This window comes from Mus caroli, unplaced genomic scaffold (genome assembly GCF_978045245.1).
Source record: "Mus caroli unplaced genomic scaffold, Mus_caroli_1 scaffold_1, whole genome shotgun sequence".
NCBI classification, from domain to species: Eukaryota; Metazoa; Chordata; class Mammalia; order Rodentia; family Muridae; genus Mus; species Mus caroli.
Genome location: NW_028227256.1, coordinates 120378359 through 120397631, shown reverse-complemented (window position 1 = coordinate 120397631; position 19273 = coordinate 120378359). Strand labels below are relative to the sequence as shown.

Sequence of the window (19273 nt, the reverse complement as noted above, 5' to 3'; positions counted from 1 at the left end):
TAACTACTCACAAATGAAAAAATTGGTTTTCTCCAATGCAGTATCATTGGGTATACAATGCAAGCCACTCTTAAGGCCAGGTCTCTCACCCAGCAGTAGATGGCCAACACAAAACCAACTTGATGGAATGTTTGCAGGCTTTTGTTTTTGTTTGTTTGTTTGTTTGTTTTTGACTTGTAGGTCAGTTGAATATATACTACAGTTTCCAGTGTTTTTGCTATTATCAGATTTCTGTGTGAGAGAATGTGGGTCTCTCTACCTCAATGTGTTCCTTAAAGTTTTTCTTTGGCTTATTTTCTGCTATTTGTTTTTATTTTGTCAAATTTTATTATTATTATTATTATTATTATTTTATGTGTCTGTTTGTATCCTAATAAAGCAGAGAATAAAAGTGTGAGTTTGGTTGGATGGGAAATCAGAGAAAATCTGTGAGAAGTTGGATAAGGGTAAAACATAGAATATACTTTAAAAAAATATAATTTTTAACTTAAAAAGTTTCATTTAGCAAACATCTGTCAGTACTGAAAAATAGAGATGTTTTAATAATTTTAACTGAGATTTTTAATATTGTTCTTCCTATAATTGTTAAAACAAGAATACTCCACATAAGCAAAGATGAAGAAACTTTGGGAAAAATATTGAAACTATCGCAAAGAAACACTGTATTTGAGACAGTAACTATAGTGTCAATATATTTTGAAGGACAAGAGTCCTCAGGAATACCTTTGCTGGGCCCAGCAGAATTGGAGCAGTATCACAAGTGGCTATTTGGTAAACATTAATAATTTGAAAACTAAGGCATACATTTCCAAGTCCATTGTTAACAATCATTGTAGAAGAGAGGGCAGAAGGACTATAAAAGCTAGAGGAAGAGGGATTTTGCTGATAGAGTATGTCTCCTAAAAATGTCAGAAAAACTACACCAATGAAGTCTTAACAACCAGCCTGTGTAAACAGACCTGAACAAGGATGACTCTAATGAACATACTAATGTGAATGAAGGAGGAAATCTCAGGAAACCTCAACCCAAACAAAGCATGAGGGAGAAATAGTTTTCCCTTTGGAAGAAAAAATTAATTACCAAATGATCAGTACTGAAAACATATACATGCAAGTAACATCATACAGGTTGGTTGTATTTGTATGTATAGACATACCCTATAAATACAGGTGTGTGTGTGTGTGTGTGTGTGTGTGTGTGTGTGTGTGTGAGGGTGTGTGTGTGTATGTTATACAACAACAATTAATGAACCATGAATTTGAGTGATTGGGATAGTATATGGGAAAGGTTGGAGGGACAAAAAGGAAGTGGGAAATGATGTACTAATATTATCTAAAATATAATAAATAAATATATAAATAAATAAATTTTAAAAGAGACCAGAATGAGCAACATGAACAGTGAGGTTTTATTTTTGAAAAAAAAAGGAAAGTTAATAAAAATTTGTAACTATACATCAGTCATTAAAAACTGATAAAATGAATTAAAATATTTTTCTAGGAAAAATATAATGCTGGCAATAAAGAAACCTTATTGTATATATTTCATTAATTTGAAAATAACACTAAAGTGATATTATAATCTACTATAATTAAAAAATGCAATGAATAGGGGACATTGATTTATCCACCAAAATACAAATTATCAGAATTTAATTTAAGGAAAAAATTAAAATATAGAGACTTTAATGAGATGATTAAATTAGTAGACAGCAAATAACAATTCAAAGTGACATCACTTCATGAGAGATATGATATATAAATGGCAAAGAAAATAAGATGAAATCTATTTTATTTCCTAGTTTGTGGGGATTCCACATATTTTATATACTTTAACTTTTCATAAGCAATTTACTTAATGATTGTAAAAAGGCAGAAGGGCAACTAGAAGAGTTACTCAGACTATGGAAATGTGGACCCTGTGCACTGCTGAATTTCAAAAAGTTGTTTTGTAATTCTCCCAAGTGCACAGTTGGGCTGGACAGGTAGGTAATTCAACCAGGAAAGCCAATTGCCCACAGGACTGATGTCTTGAATTACTTCTATGGAATCTACAAGATGAAGGTTAGGAATGACTCCAGTAAGTTATCCACTGACCTCTACCCAGGCATAGGGCATATGGTCACACATCCTTCACATACACACACACACACACACACACACACACACACACACACCCCTAGAAAACTGTGATAATTTCTATATAAGTTGAAATCTTTCTTCTTACATTATCCAGTATTTGTACCCTGATGTACTTTTCCTAGCCCTACAAAATAAATGTACATACAAAAATTTGTACAACCTTACAGACCTAATGTTACTTGTGAGAACTCCAAAATAGGAACCAAACTAAACAACATGGTACATCATTTAGTGAGATACTCATCTTCAACCATATCAGATACTTTGAATTTAAAACACGAACTAGGGCTAAAGAGATGGCTCAGTGGTTGAGAGCATGTACTGCTTTTGCTCTTACAGAAAGAAGGACCTGGGTTCCAATCTCAATACCCACATTGCTAGATGGGTCAAAAGTGTTTACCACTTCAGCTCTAAGGGACCCAATGACCTCTTCTAGCTCCTGAAATATAGTATTCATGTGCATATGTGTACACATGTGCATATGATTTCAAACAAAATCTTTAATCAAAAGAAATATGAAGCAATGTGGATGGACTCAAGTCTGATGCAGCATGTAAGAAGTCACACTCAATATGCTTGATGAGTTAATCTATGCTGAATGTCTTTTTAATAGAAATGTGTAAAGATCATAGAAGAAAACCAGTGTTTGCTTGAGGCTACACGCAAGAGTGGTTTTAAATTAATGTTAGAGTTTATTTGGAGTAATGGGAGGTTTGTAAGTTGATTGTGATACTGAGAATTTAGCTTGAGAGTTACAAGGGCTTGACATGTATACCAGAAGCCCTGGTTTCCTTCATGAGCACAGCATATACCACAAGTGGTCATACTTGGCTATAGTCACAGGACTTGGGATGTAGAATCAAGAGGATCATCCTCAGCAACTTAGGTAGTTTGAGGCCAACCTGATGTGTTTCAGATCTTGTCCAAAGAGAAAGAAAGAAAGAAAGAAAGAAAGAAAGAAAGAAAGAAAGAAAGAAAGAAAGAAAGAAAGAAAGGAAAGAAAGGAGAAGAGAAGAGAAGAAGAGAAGAGAAGAGAAGAGAAGAGAAGAGAAGAGAAGAGAAGAGAAGAAAAGAAAAGAAAAGAAAAGAAAAGAAAAGAAAAGAAAAGAAAAGAGAGGTATTATGAAATTGTATGGCTTGCAATGCATTTGCTCTAAGTTCTCAAAATCTGCAACCAACAGCTTCCATTTTACACTACATAAATTATTGCTCAAAGAAGCTGCTGAAATACCCTTCTTTTAGGGTCTGTGCAAACAGTGATTTAGTGTAAGAAAATAAGTCAGACAGCCAGAACTTTTCTACTTGTCAGTGCTGAGGGTTCTCAGCACCATAAGGGCCTGGATCTTATTTCTCCTTGCCTTGGCTAGCAGTGCCTTGGCTTCCCCTCAGTAGACTGAAGCCACTGAGAAGATAGTGGCAGAGGAAATCATGGATGAAGAGACACAGGTACCCAAGAATGCCAACCCCATCCATACAGATGGAAACTGGAGAGTGTGAGGACAGTACTGAGGAAACTGGCAGGGAAGGTGGTGGCTGTCAATCCCTGGTAAAGCCACCATCGCAAACACTGCAAGGTGTGTGAGATGGATGGCCCATGTGTGTGTCAGGATACTACCAGCTGCCTGCTTTCATTGACAAGATTGATAAGGCATGCAGTAATGACATCAAGAGTTTTAACTCCCCCAAGAAACTTCTTTGATGTCAAGTGAACCCTGGAGGGCACCAAGAAGAGCCACAAGCATGAACTGGACTACATTGGACCATGAAAATACATCTTCTACTTCATGGATTCTGAGCAGACTGAAATCCCCTTGAACACCCATGGCTCAATTCCATTCTGATCACCTTGTATGAGAGCAGTGGTTGGCAACAATTTCTTCACTGGGAAGCAGAAGATATGTGTGAGGATCCATGAGAATGAGAAGCCTCTGGAGTCTGGAGATCACCCAGTGGAACAACTGGCCCATGACTGAGAGAAATGCCACAGGTACATTTCCCAATCTGTGGGCATCTTTGCCAGCTGGACCTGTACCCAACTGATGGGAACCAGTCCCACACTAAGCTGTCTCCATAGCATGGTCCCCTTATACACATGGATTATGGACCACAGGCTTCTTCAAGATGGGTGACTTAGAAAATCACATTTCCCTGGACAAATAGGCTGACTGCTTTGGCATTAAGGAACAGGGTTTCAAGTAGGATCTGGTGATCTAACGAAGTTCTTGCCCTTTCCTGCAGTTCTGGATTTTATCTCTCTGATGTCTCCCCTTCCATTCCTATGTTTAAAATGTTAAGGTGTTTGGCTATTATGCCTGGGGATAAGGTGAGAACATAGATTTAACTGAATACATTAACTGTACAAAAGGGGGGATTATAATCCAAGTCAGGACATTTTCCTCATGTAACTTAACTCTGAGGCTGTGGCCAGTCAACAGTCCCACTAGTCTCCAGTGTCTTCCTGGCTGTGTTGGAAATGCAATCTTGGCTTATCCAAGCTTGTAGTATCTTTAGCTTTTATCTCTTTTGCCACTTGACTTTAACACTCGCCTAGTCATAATGTGTGGTTATTTTATTTCATGATATAGGCTACATGGGGTCTTCTGGTAGTTCAGAGGTAGGAAAAAGGAAATTACAGACATAGACACAAATTTTGGACAAGGATGCTCTGTGATCTTAAGTACATTAGTAAGAACTGGAAATCAAGTCTTGGTAATTTATGGCTGAGTGAATATTTCAAAGCTGTTATGTGCTGCCAACAGCCCAGAACCTCAGTATCTCCTCACTCATAAGGCAGTTGTTTTCCACATTTGGCTGTTGGGTAAAATTTTTGCAAGACATTGAACTATGGATGGACCAGAAACTCTATTCTTTGACTGAACTGCTCTTAGATTTCAGGGCTCTGGCAGGCCTCTGGGCACTGGGAGCCCACGTCCAGAAAGTGAAAGTCAAGAGGAAGAGAAAGCAAACTGTAAAGTAAAGAAAGCAAAGATGATGAACTGGTATGAATTTCACTCTAGATGGTGGCCATAAAGTTTCTAGTATGTCCTTTCCCTACCCCCTTAAATCTTTTACTAATCAAGAGAAACTTCAAAGTCAATGGGCCGGTCGGATCTCACAGGCTGAGGACTTGTTCACCTCCAAGCATTTCATGAAAAAGCTCTTCTCATTAATCACACAGATTCTCACAGTGACATGAAGAGATTGACAAATCTTTCAAAACAAAAGGTAATGACTTAGAAATAAAGTGAAAATAAGTCATAATCATTTATGTGTAAACAGGCAAATCTTTAAAATATTTATTTTTTCAACATGTTTCAGTTGTCACTTTGTGCATGAATATTATTAGAAATGTTGGCCAATTTTCCAATATAGCTAATAGATTTATTTAAAGTTATGCCAAGTCTAAGAAACAGTGATTATAGAAAGACATGGTGGTGTACATGCTCATATCAGTAATTGGTACTCTGAGGCAGGAGAATTGCTTATGTGAATTTAAGGGAATGTTAAACTATAGGGCATAGCAAATCACCATCACACACACACACACACACACACACACACGGGGGGGGGGGGACAGGAAACAAACAAAAGGCTCAAAAAGTTAGGTTAATATTTCTAATATAAAATTTGGCAGCAAGCAACATTACATCCTGAGCCATCTCACCAGCCCACAAAACAATGATTTATTATTAGCCACAGTTCCAAGCTAACAAGGAATTTTCCCACTCTCCAATCATATTAATTCCTTTTAGTTAAACATAAAAAGATCATAAGTAGGAGATTTAGGGACATACATGCATACATACATGTATCCCCCCACACATATTTAAAATCATTTATCCATGGATGGATATGTGTGGGGTATATGTTCATGTTTATGTGGGTGGGTGCATGCATCCAAGTACAGGCATGAACTCCAGAGGAGAATATCACATATCTTGTTCATTCATTCTCTAACTTATTTCACTAAGATGGACTTTCACTGAACCTGGAGTGAATCTGTCAGCCAGCAAGACAGCCACAGCAATTCTCTTCTTTTTTTCTTTAATTTTCCTAGAGTTATATGCACATATAGCCATGGCTTTCTTTATATATGGGTGCTAGGGATTTAAACTGGGTTCCACATGTTCCTGCCATACCTGCATCTACCCTCTGAGCTATTTCCCTAGCACTCTATATAACTAAAATATAACTAATTAGTGTTAACATTCAAGGTGAAATCTGAGTATTTTTCTACTGAGTTTGTTTTTGATTTCTGTCTCTTATCTTACTTTGAAATGCTTGTGTTTCCAAATATTTACATAGTACTCATTTTTATAATTCTATAAAATTCACACTTGCTTCAAAATTATAATAGAATACAAATATTAAAATTCAGAGGTCCTGTGAAGGCATTTAGGCAATAGTTATCTTAAATAACTCTTTTGTTAAAATAAATTAAATATCACAACAATTTTATACTCACCATTCATTATTATTCTGATAGAAAACTAGATTAATTTGTTTGGCCTGAACTTCACAATTTTTCTTTGCTTCATTTTGATTTAATTATATGTAAATTGTGAGATTCTCATGTGGTACAAATCTCAGAGTATTACATAAAAGGAAAAATATAAGTGGAAAATTCTATTGTACTCCAATGTAAGTAACAGCTTTTCAAAATTCAGATTACTTGGTAATTAAGGGGGAAAAAAAACTGTGTATCTTACCATGACAAAGCACATGAACTACATAGAATTTCAGTAGTGTTTTGAATGATGGAATGAAAAATTGCATTGTTTGTAAGATTTGGGATGTAGTTTAAGAAGTGATTTGAAAGAGCTTAGGTACATAAGATAAAAGATTCTGTGGTTTTGGGGTAGGATTTCATGTAAACAAGGCTGTTGGAGAATTCCCTTATATCCTCTTGCCTCTGTCTCCTTCTTGCTGAGATTACATGCTTGCACCATTGTGCCAGATTTATGCAGTCATGGAGGACAGACTCAAGATTTCCTGTGTGTTAGGGAAGAGTTCCACCAGGTGAATTCCCTTTCCAGTTCTGACTAAGCAACTTTAATGCCAATGCCTTCTATTTGGTTGACTATGCATATGAATACTTTAGGGAGACTTGGAAATATTGCAGCCTTGGATGTGTACCTGAAAGTGGGACTTGAAATGAGAAAGGAGGGGGTGCAAGAGAAGGATGAAATTAAGACAAAGTTTCTGATTAAGGCTCAAAGTTTAGTATTCAGTACTGTGTTTATATAGGGAAAGCCCACAAACCCCCTCCTTTGTTTCAGCTGAGTTGAGTTGCAAAGCAAGCTCAGCAGGTGGGTGGTCAATTCCCCAAAGCTCCTGTAGGAAACTGCAAATGCATGGAGGCCAGATGACTCCAGCTAAGTTGTAAAGCCATTGTGGGTTTGTTTAGCCTACTCAAGGCTTGGGGAAGGGCACAAATCCCTCTTTTTTATATTTTAAAGATGAGCTGGATGGAGGCACAAGATTTACTTACCTTCCATAATCCAGTCTAGAGAAAAGGGTGCCCAGGTGACCATGCCTGTCTTAGGCCAGTGTCTATTTGCTCCTTTTTACCCAACAGAGAGAACAAGCATAGATTTTTGATGTATGTCTTTGGTCAATAGGAACTCGAGAATACTCCTACCCATCTCTGGTTACCAGCATTCTAAAGCACACTCTTTCCCATTCAGACCAAAGCCATGAAGGACATATGAATATGGACTCAATGCATTTCTTCATAGCAATGAATAACTTCCATAGAGAATAACTGAGCTTGCTGAAAGTGATCCTGTGTGAAGGCAACCATTCTATTTAGATACAAGGTCCAAAAGTTAAAAGCAACAGAATTATAGTTAATGGTCCAAGCAGTGTAGAATTTAAAGGTGTAAGCCATTTGGGAAGTGGAGAAAAAGGATTCTCAAACCATCCCTGCTTCTGTCCTTTTTCTCTTTTCCTTTTGGCTAATCCTTCTTGAACTTTAGCCATAGAATCCTTTACTATTCCAGAATGATCTATGTAAAAGTAACATTCTCATGGAGGGCTGTACATAGTCCTTCCTGCTGAAGTGATAAAATATTAGGAGCTTAAACACATACTCTAGCACTTGTCCAAAATCCAGATTCTGTCTAATTTTATCAAATGCAAATGTAACTTCAGAAAGAATTGCAACTAACTTCCAAGTACATCTCTGAAAATGTTCAGCACCAGCCTTCCAAATGAAGATTGTCATTTTCTTTTTCCAATAATGGATTGATTTCTAGACCAGTCTATGAGAGAGTCAGAATAAAAGGAACAATTTCAAGCAATTTTAAACCATGAGCTATATATTGGCTATCAGTATACAAATTTCAAAAAAACAGAGGCTACTGCACATAATTCTATGCCTCTATTTTTTGGACAGTCTTTCATAAAACTTTGTATGCCCCCACACTAAAAGCATTTGTTATCTCCTTGGCACTGTGAAAGCATTGCTTATACTGTATCCCCTGTGTTACTCTTGCAGTCATCTCCAGTTGCTTGATTTTTTTCTTAATACCTCATTAAAGAGACATTACTTTAAATTCTATCCTTTATAAGTCTACTTTCTAGGATAAGAATTACATAAAATATTATCCCAATTTAGAGACCTGTTTTCCTGGGTTGGCTTATGACATGTGTTGTCATTTAAAATGACTCCAACCCTGAGTTACCAGTTTTAAGCTAACTTTATTTTACCAATGTTCCAAATTTTAATAGCCAATAACTTATATGCCAATACTCTATAACCAACACATGCAGATCACATTTATACCTTTAAAATCAGTCAGAAACAAAAATGAAGGGGCTATACACATCTTGTATATTCAGACCAAACAAATTTTCTTATCCTTTCTAGCTGTAATTTCAAGAGAATGCACCTTGTTACCCTCTGAATCCAATAAACATAATTGCAGAGATTTTAAATTAAATCAAGGGGTGGATAGCTAGCAGATAGTTTTAGCCTTTTTTTTTCTTCTTATCAACATGAAACACAGAACAACAATCATTCAAACAAAGAAACAAACACAGAAATAAATTGACAGATATCAATAGATTGGTGCACAAAGGACAGACAATAGACAGAGAGGGATGAGAACTTGATGTCCCAAAGATACCTAAATATAACCAGAACTAAGGATATCTCCAGTAGGAGCCAGAGATGATCAGGACATCTCCTGGTTTCCTCCTGTCCCAAGGAGAGCTCTGAAATAGCTTATATCTTTTGCTAATGTGTCCAGGACAGTGGACAACTGCTTTTCTGAAACCTATTCTCTCTCGCTTTCACTCTCTTTTTCAGGTTTACAATTCCTACTTCTGGGCACCATGGACAGCATCTGTGTTTTTAAACCCTGCTACTCTCACCTGATGCAGCTCTTGGCTGCAGACAAATGCCTATATAGAATTCCCCTGTCCCAGTTGCACTGTCAACCCTAGTTACATTCAGCGTCAGGACAGCACCTATTCAGCCTAGCTGTATCCTCTCTTAATACACCTTCTGCAACAAGAGCCTCCAAAAATAAAATTTGTGCCTAGCGCTAAAGTTAATGCTGTTCAGTGTTTACCATTTTGCAGGATACTATTACTTTTCTTCTGTTTTCTGTGGAGCTCCACCCAAAACAGTGTTACAGTGTTTTTCAGTGGGTCACTCCCCTACCCCCCCCCCCCATTTTCAGTCCCCTCATTCGGGTGCAACCTGTAGTTGTTCAGTGGCCAGAAAACCATTGTGGGTCTGTTTAGCCTACTCAAGGCTGGGAGAAGGGCACACTCAAGAACTAAACTATCATTTTAGGTTTATCTTTGTTTTATTTACTTGGGGAACTGGGTGTGCTATTGCATGATAGCAAGTGATCTCTGATTGTGCTTCCTTACTCATGCTCTTTTCTCTGAGGAGGTGAATAATCATCTTCAATGAGATTTGTAGGAAATTCATGTCAGGACATTTCTAACTGCTATCTATATGAGCAAATTTTCTAGGAGAGTGATGTTTGTTTCCTGGCAGAAGTGAAGACAAGTCCTGGGAATTCAAACATCATTCATGGCAGTGTACATGGCTTAAATTTGTACCACATGGTTTACATTTATCTTTTCTTAGCTGGGAGATCTCAGTTGTCACTTTCAAAGCTAGCTTTACTTTCTCACATAAGTATTTTTCTTGTTGTTGTTACTTTCATTATTTCCACTACTATTAAAAGATAATAGACAACTGTGGTGGTTTGAATATGTTTGGCCCAGGGAGTGGCACTATTAAGAGGTGTAGCCTTTTGGAGTAGGTTTGACCTTGTTTGGGGAAGCAATGAGATTCCTCGTAACCACATGGGAGCCATTCTTCTAGTAATCTTCAGATGAAATTGTAGAACTCTCAGTTACTATACCATGCCTTCTTGGAAGCTGCTATGCTTCTGTCCTGATGATAATAAACTGAAACTCTGAACCAATAAGCCATCCCCAACTAAGAAGTGTCCTAATAAGAGTTGCCTTGGCCATAGTGTCTATTCACAGCAGTAAAACCTTAACTAAGATAACAACATATTAGTTTTAAGACTTATATTAAAGGTTCAAACATATTTACCTCTGGATCTGCTTTGAGAATCCTCTAATCATAGTGCTTTGTTTTAGAAAGAACAATGACACATAACCTGGTGACTCAAACCTGTTATACAAGTATTAGGTAGGGTGAAGCAGGAGGGGCTATAATATGACTCTATATCAAAAGAAAGAAACAAATAAAGAGAGGAGAGAATGTGTGGGTATGAAAAGAAGAAGGGAGGAGGTAAAGGAGAGGGGGAAAAGAAAAAAAAATGCCAGGCAATGCAGGAACATGTGTTTATTCATGGCACTGGCAGAGGCAGGCCAACTTCTATGAGATTGAGGCTAACCTGTTCTCAATATAAATTCCCAGGCCAGCTAGGAATAGTGAGAACCTATCACTTTCCAGACCTTCATTCTAACTGTGACTTTTAGTCTTCTTTATCCGTATCCTTACCTTCATTTTCTCTTTAGTATATATATACATATACTTTAATATATATATATATTCTCTGTGAGTGTGTGTGTGTGTGTACTTTATATTTTTTGCCTCCCCAATAGTATTCTGACCAAATTTTATCTGATAAAGCTATAATCACTGGGATGTGTTTTTTAGTGATGTGGGCATTTTTAATAATGGCTAATTACAAGCAAGAATTTATTCAAGGACTGGATTGAGGAATTTCTAAAAGCGTCAAGAACATTAAGGTGTATTCTTTTGAAGTCATTTTTGTCCAACTCCTCTTAAGGCTCTCTCTAAAGTGAGAAACTCAACGTAGATAGGTGTGTGTGTGTGTGTGTGTGTGTGTGTGTGTGTATGTGTGTGTGCTTTCAGAAATGCTCTGACCTCTACACTTCACATTATTTCTGGTCAATGGAAAAATGCTTTAGAGGTGATTATTAAAAGAAGGAAAACAGTGACAAACAGCAGCAAATGATGTCTTCCCCAAATAATGGATTGCTCCAAATTGCAAATCCAATTACTAAAGGCTCAGATTCCCAGTTAGTGGAAGTTCGTGTTGATTGGTGATGATTTGGGAGGATGATTCTGCAAAGGACGGTTCACGTGTAATTGACTACTTGTAGATAGCAACAACTGGCATTGACGAGATGTTTACCAATACAGCAGCTTTAGTGTAACAGTGGGAGAAGTTAAATTGGGTCATAATATGATATTTATGTGGATTTTAATAGCTTTGTAATTAAACTATAGATTTTTATATTCATATAAAAATAGATCCTCTTTAAGCTATGTCACTAAAATGACAGACCTTAAAATTCAAATAAATCATTTGTAAAGCAGGTGGATGTACTTGTAAGTTTGATGAAACTTAAATTTGTCAGAATTGTTCACAGTGAGTTTTGAAGTACATTTTTTTTTTCTGAATTCCTGCCATGTGACTTCTCTACTCTTGGAAGAAATCCTGAACAATGTATTTTAAGGGAAATCATCTGAATGCTTCCATTAGTCCATTAGTCCAGTGATGGATCCTTTGTTTCCTCTGTGATACAGGAATAACTAAATTAGGAGATTTCCTTCAAACAACTGACATTTTGAAAGAATGTTCCATATCATGTGTTATGTCCATCTATATACATTTAATATATAATAAGAAGACCTTCCCTCTCAATCTTCACTTCTGTTATTTGAGAGAATCAAGGTTATAGAATGTTATTGTGAAGGGGAATGGCCTTTTGTACTCATAAAATATGGCTACTCACTCAATGTGGATATAGAAGATTATTGCTTCCTGTAGACTTCTGGGATTTAGCAGGCAGTCTCTCATACACCAGGAACAATGAAAGATTGTGATTATTAATTTTGTCCTTATGTTAATACTATAATGTTGTCAAGTAAGGTGCCAAGTTCTTTGAAATTAAGCTTGATGATCTGGGTTTAATCCCCAGAATTCCCATGGTAAAAGAAAAATAGTGGCTCTACAAGTTGAACTCTGAGCTGTCTCATGTTATTACCTCCCCCCATACACATGTGCGAGCACACACACACACACACACACACACACACACACACACACAGAGAGACAGAGACAGAGACAGAGACAGAGACAGAGACAGAGACAGAGACAGAGACAGACAGACAGAGGGAGGAAGAAGAGGAGAGAGAGGAGAGAGAGAAAATAAATATTATTTGGAATGCTGTAATTTGCCTTAAAATATCAATGGCATCAAGCATTACAGGACCCACAGTATTTTTACTCTCTTCCCATGCATACAGTGTCAACATTCCAGTTTTTGTGATATGTGGTCACCAGTAATATGTTATGAAGTTTTAGCATCCTAGAAGTGGCTCATTCAAAAAAGAGCATCATGTTAGGATGAAGCAGATGAACCTGGTTTCTGTTTCATGGTTAAAGAGAGTATAAAGTAAACTTATACATCTCTAGTTCCAAAGCTTTCTCTAATTGGCAGTTGACTAACCATCTATTTGATTACTCCTTTAATGTAGAGAAAAAAACACAACGAGAAACATAAGAAACAAGAGATCAGAAAATAGAAGCTATAAGTCATTATAATCAGGGAACTTTAGGATTTGAATGTCTGAAGCACCAAATGCTATAGTCTTCATTTTTCTCTGACCGTAAAGTAAGGTATCTATATCTAACAGGATGTATAGATGAAGTTATTTTACTGGTTCAAATGAGAATAGCCCCATAGGCTGATGTAATTAAATGCTTGATCTGTAGTTGGTGAAACTCTTTTGGGAAGATTTAGGAGGTGTGTCCTTGTTGGAGGAGGTGGTTCACTGAGGTGAGCATCAAGATTTCAAAAGCCAATGCCAGGCCCATTCTCACTCTATACCTGTTGCTTATGAGTAATGTGTAAGCTGTCAGCTAATGTTTCAAAACCATTCCTGTGTATCTCCTGCTATAGTCCCCACCATGAGGATTATGTACTCACCCTCTAAAACTCTATGCAAGCCTCAACATTAAAGGCTTTTAAAAAATAAGTGGCCTTGATTTGGGTGTCTCTTCACAGCAATAGAAAAGTAACTAAGACATGCATAAATTAGATTTCTTCTTTAAATTATTTCTGATTTTGAAACTTATCTATAATAAATTAGTATTACTTTTGTGATCAGAATAATATATTAAAATAGGACAAATATATCTGAATTAGAAAAATTCTTATCTTCATTGATATATATGTTAAATGTTCACATCATGTCTGTGCAGATGCAGCAGTATCTGTTTCATGATGAAATGAAATAGTGAAGTATTGATTGGACATCAAGAATACTTTCCAGTTCCCCTGGGTGTAGGCAGCTCCAAGACAGCTTAGTTTCTGACTGAAATCCAGGTGTGGATTTCTGCACAGTTTCAGCATGCTGGGCTGGGGCCAGTTTGAGGAAGTAAGAACTTGAGCATCTTAGACATCACTTTCAAATTCCAGATACCTGTTGTTCATTTGGAGTTCTCTTAAATTAGTAATCACCTTTTGCTACTCGCCCTCATAACTGATGTGTCAGGTACTCTGCCTGAAGAAATTTTATACATACAGATACACATATACACATACATGTTTACATATAGGTATATACATGTATACATTTACCTACACCTACATTTATATGTAGATTATGTATACAAAATTATACACACACATGTATATACACATATGTATAGGCAGATGCACATATATTTACATACACATACTCACATAAGTTATATGCAATAAAAACAAATTTAAATACATATACATATATATGCGTATGTATATATATGTATGCATATGTGTATACATATATATGTATATATATACACTTAGAAACAAATATCTTTGCACACAAACATATATACACACTTATGTAATTGATTTGGAGTGTCTAAGGAGACACAGACACACTTAGAAATATAAATATCTTTGCACACAAACTTATATACACACTTACGTAACTGATTGGGAGTGTCTAAGGAGATTCAGACACACATGATGTGAGAAAGTTCACTGAGCATTCCTATTCATTTTACAAACTTAATGTGTCAGGTTTAGGAGGAACAGTTGGGAATTATGTTAATAAACTGTGGTTTCCATACATCAAATTTCTGTTATTTGGATAAGTACAAGATATACTTCATGGATGAGACTGCAAGACCTTCCTTCATTCTTGAACGGACTGGCTTTGTAAATGATGCGTCTGACTTTATCATTGACGGAAGAGTGGATGCATTCTAAGACAAGGAAAATACATTGCCCACATATGAAGAGAATAAGGCAAACCCTAGACCTCTATCTTCTCCTGTTAGAGTCTAGTCCTGCTAACTTCTAGGCAAGTCTTATTTGTCTTTGATTTTTTTCAACTTTTTATTGATTCTTTGTGAGTTTCGCATCATGCACCTCAGTCCCCCTCACCTCTCAGTCCCCTCGCGTCTGGTCTCTGCCCATGCAACCTCCCCCACCAAAGAAAAGCAAAAAAAAAGCAAACATAAAAAAAAAAAAACAAAAAACTAAACAAAACAAAGCAAAAACATATCTTGTCATGGAAGCTGTGCTATGTCAGAATGTGTTCCAGAGAGTACCCCTCTTCCACACATCTTCCCTTGCTAAAGCAACAAGTCTTGTCCAAGACCTCTGACTTCAGCCATACTCTCAGTATTGGATCCTTACTGGAAGTCTTCCCTGTTATCCTGTTGTCACCTTGTGTCATGGAGATCCTGCAGCTTTGAATTAGCAGTGCTGGCCCTTTAACTTATTCCAACAGTTAACAGATGACTTACATTTTAAGGTGGCCCAATTCAAAGCCCTGTATCTGGGCCTGTGTGTTAGGTGAGCTGGTAAGCCCTCAGGCTCTGGCTCTCTCTTATCCTCAACAACAGCACTGCTGTGGCTTGCCCATCTAATAACCCCATCACAAGGGAAAGGGGCACCTCTCCCACTTTCTTGTCCTGGAGCTATTTCACCTGCACTTTTGCCACCATAACCAGCTCCTGTGTGTTGTCCAGTCAAGGCCTAGGGACCATTGTTCCAACGGTCAAGTGATGGGCAAACTATCAAGTATTCATGGCTTCTGGTTCAGCTGGCTCACCCATGCTTTTGCCATTATGTCCAGGTTTACTGTGCTGACCAGGAACAATTCAGGACTTGCACTCCCAAGCCCTGCATCTATTGAGGGGCAGTCTTATTTCATCCTTTCTCATGACCCATAGGCCTGCTCTCCTTTCTGCAGCGGCAAGAGGATAGACGGCATCTCAGCTCTCCTTTGCTCATGCTCTCAGGACCATGTCATCTGTTCCCTCTCCACCACCGGGGCCTACACTGGGATGCCTGGGCAATGTGAAGGTTATACCCTCCACAGTGGTGAGAGAGGGAGCCCGCTTTCCACAATCCTCAAGCCAATGAGGAACAAGAACAGTTCTAGACAGCCCTTGGACATTTACTGCCAGTCAGCTGCCCAGACCAAGAATACCCACATAGTCTCTAGTGGTAACATGAATTGTGGAGAATGACACAATGACTGCTCTCTGTCCATAGAACTAAACCTAGCCTTCAGTGGAAGCACAGACTGGAACTTCATCATGGCCTCATGTGGTGGGAATGGCTATTCATAACAGGTTATTCCTTTTCACCTTAGAGGTTCCAGTTACATTTCTCTTTATAATGCTCAAACTATTCTACTTCTCTTTCTCTCTGCTCTGTCTACCACATACTTGCACATGGTAATAGTGAGACATGTGACTTGCAGGACTCTAGGTGCCGTCCTCTGCCCATGCTTAGTGGTATGGTGGCAAGCTGGCATCTAGGTATCTATAGCCAGCCTATATTTCATGGTAGCAGGCAGGTTTCTTTACACTGTATACTTCTGGTGTCTGGGGGCAGCCTATGTGTTTCTAAGGCCTGCCTGTGCCATTTGTGCCATTTGCCAGCAGGCAGGTCTCTCTTGATTTTGGATTTTACCCTAGCATTTATTTTACATCTCAGCAGGAAAAGTTAATGTCATCTAAATGGATAACAAATAGACTCTGTACCCTAATAGCTGAAGAAATTGTTTTTGAATAAGCTTTTATTTCTACAACGTGCATTTTTTCTAGCAGTTTTTGATGCCGAGACACATTTCATATCAGTAGGTATTCATTAATGTCTTTGACTTTGTTCCTGGAACTCTGATAGCATCTGTTTAAAGAAAGTCTGAAATTAGCTTTGCTTAAATGGTTAATAAATCCCATAAAGTCAGAGCAAAAGGTAGAGTAATTTTAAAAATGAACAAGGCATCTTTGAGGAAAGAATGCACCAAAGATCATGAAACTGTAGGGACATGTCCCAAGCCAGAACTCAAACTGTAACTCTGACTGCAGAAGAGGACTTGATGCAGAGAGTTTAGAGTGTCATGAACTTTGAGGAGAGAGCACATTGCTGACCACAGAACATACCCTAATATTTCTGATGCTCCTTCCGTTCTTCATCCCTAAGCTGGGAACTAGCCATTGTTTACCCTTACTCACCTGATACGCAATGAGAGGGACATTTTATTGTTCTGCTCTTACCTTCCTTATTTGCTCATGCATCTTTCTTATACTTTCTTTTCTTCCCATTCTTATTCTTTCACCTCCTCATTTCCCCACTCTTCTTTTCCTTCTTCTCCATTATCTTCCTCGTCATCATTCTCTCCTCCTTGCTATCCTCATTTTTGTTTCTTTTCCCACAGCCCATGATCCTCCTATATTTTCTATTCCTCTTCTTTTTTTTACTCCCTTTCTCTCTTACATTTAACTCTGCTCACTTGGTCAATTTCATTGTTACTATTACTAGATTTATATGACTGACTATATGATCAATTCAAGTCTTAACACCCTTGGGGAGTTTCCTGGCCTCATTTTAGAGCAGAGATTCACACTAACAGTTACTTCTGTTTCTGTCTTGGCATCGGTACCATCTGCATTAATTCTCTCTATCATACTAGCCAATTCTACAGGACTCATCTCTAGTCTGTCCTTTACAATCATGGGTAAAACAAAATGGGAAGTACAAAGGTCTCCATTAATTAAAAGGTCCATTAAAGGCTTAATGCCAGAACTTTAACAGATGAAAGCTTGCCAAGTGCATAGGTCCAAAAACTTCATCACACCTTTTTTTTCTTTCTTTCTTTCTTCCTTCCTTTTTTTTTTTTTTTTGCACAAGTTCTATGGACTGCAGTATTCAAATATATGAACTTCTCTTAATATTCTGCTTATGTGTAAAATCAAGATCTCTCTTGCCTTTGTTCTTGCTATTGGCATAAATATATGAATTGCAAACTTAAGTGGAGTTTATTAATGTGTATGTGAAAGAAGGGATTGGGACCTGATGTCAGACGAAAATAATTCATGATATAATAAATCTTTCTGTATAATAGATTGTACGTAAATATGTGTACCATCATTTGTATTTTGTTTCAGTTTTCCAAATATTTGATAATTATAATGTAATATAAACTATAACTTGGTTTATTAATGAAAATATTTTTCAATGAATTTTAAATATATATTTACCTCCATAGCATGCACTTGTATATCAATATTATAATTATAGTTTCACATTATCTTTGAATGCTTCAAAGACATATTACTGAAATATGAAACTAAAATGATAACTTTGTTTATACACTTATAGGTTAAATTAAGTCTTCATCATCTGAGAATGACTACCTAATTAATTTTCAAGATATCATTCCAAAATTACAAATATATATTTTTTGTGTTCACTACTGGATTTTATCACAGACTATATTGCAAAGGAAAAGTCTCTTTGGTCTTTGTCAAGTAGACATTTGCTTTAGCCTAGTTATAGATGTAAGTAATCAGGTAATTTTAAGATTGATTAAATCCAGTCTTCTTGCCTTCACCCTCAAGTGTCACAGAGTGTGCCTTGCAATTTCAGAGAAGGGTTGATTGGAATAGCTCTCTATTGTAATTTTCTTCATTTGCTTTCTATTGCTTTAATAAAAACCATGACCAGAAAAAAACTTGTACAGAAGATACTTTCATCTTAAATCTTACAGTATTTTATGAAATGAAGTAAAGACAGGAGCTGATGCAGAGGTCATGATGGAGTGCTAAGCACTGGCTTTTCTTCTTGGCTTGCTCAACCTGATTTCTGGTGCTACCCAGGATCACCCGTCCAGGGGTGGCATCACACACACAGAGGGCTAGCACTTCCCAGAGCAATCATTAATCATGAAAATATCCTGCAGATTTCTGCTATCTGATGGAGACGTTTTATCAACGGAGATTTTCTTCCCACACAACTTAACCTGAGTCAAGTTGACATAAATAAACAAATAAATAAATAAACAAATAAATGGTCAGGATATTGATTATTGGCTGGTGAATCTTTAATTCTTCTTAAAGGAGAAAGCGACTCAACTTGAGTCAGTAGTTTCCTCAGTAAGACTTTAGTGCAACTGGCTTAGAGACATAGGAGCTATGCTGAAGATAGCTAAACAAGTGGCATGGAAAATTGCTAGGAACTTTTTGTTTTTTTTCTGGACAAACTCTAGCCCAGTTTGGTTATATCAGGAACCTTTATTCTTTTATTCTTCAACTCTATACAAACTCCAAATCCTTGATACCTCACTTCTCCTAGTTGGAGGTTATTA

At 37.2% G+C, this 19273-nt stretch overlaps 1 protein-coding gene and 1 pseudogene across 3 annotated transcripts in view; both read left to right on the top strand.

Annotated features, from left to right (window-relative positions):
• The window catches only part of Dpp10 (dipeptidyl peptidase like 10), a 1511806-nt gene that overhangs the window by 1042210 nt on the left and 450323 nt on the right, over window positions 1-19273 (top strand). The window lies entirely within an intron of this gene.
• Window positions 2059-4341, top strand: LOC110308735 (SPARC pseudogene; annotated as a pseudogene).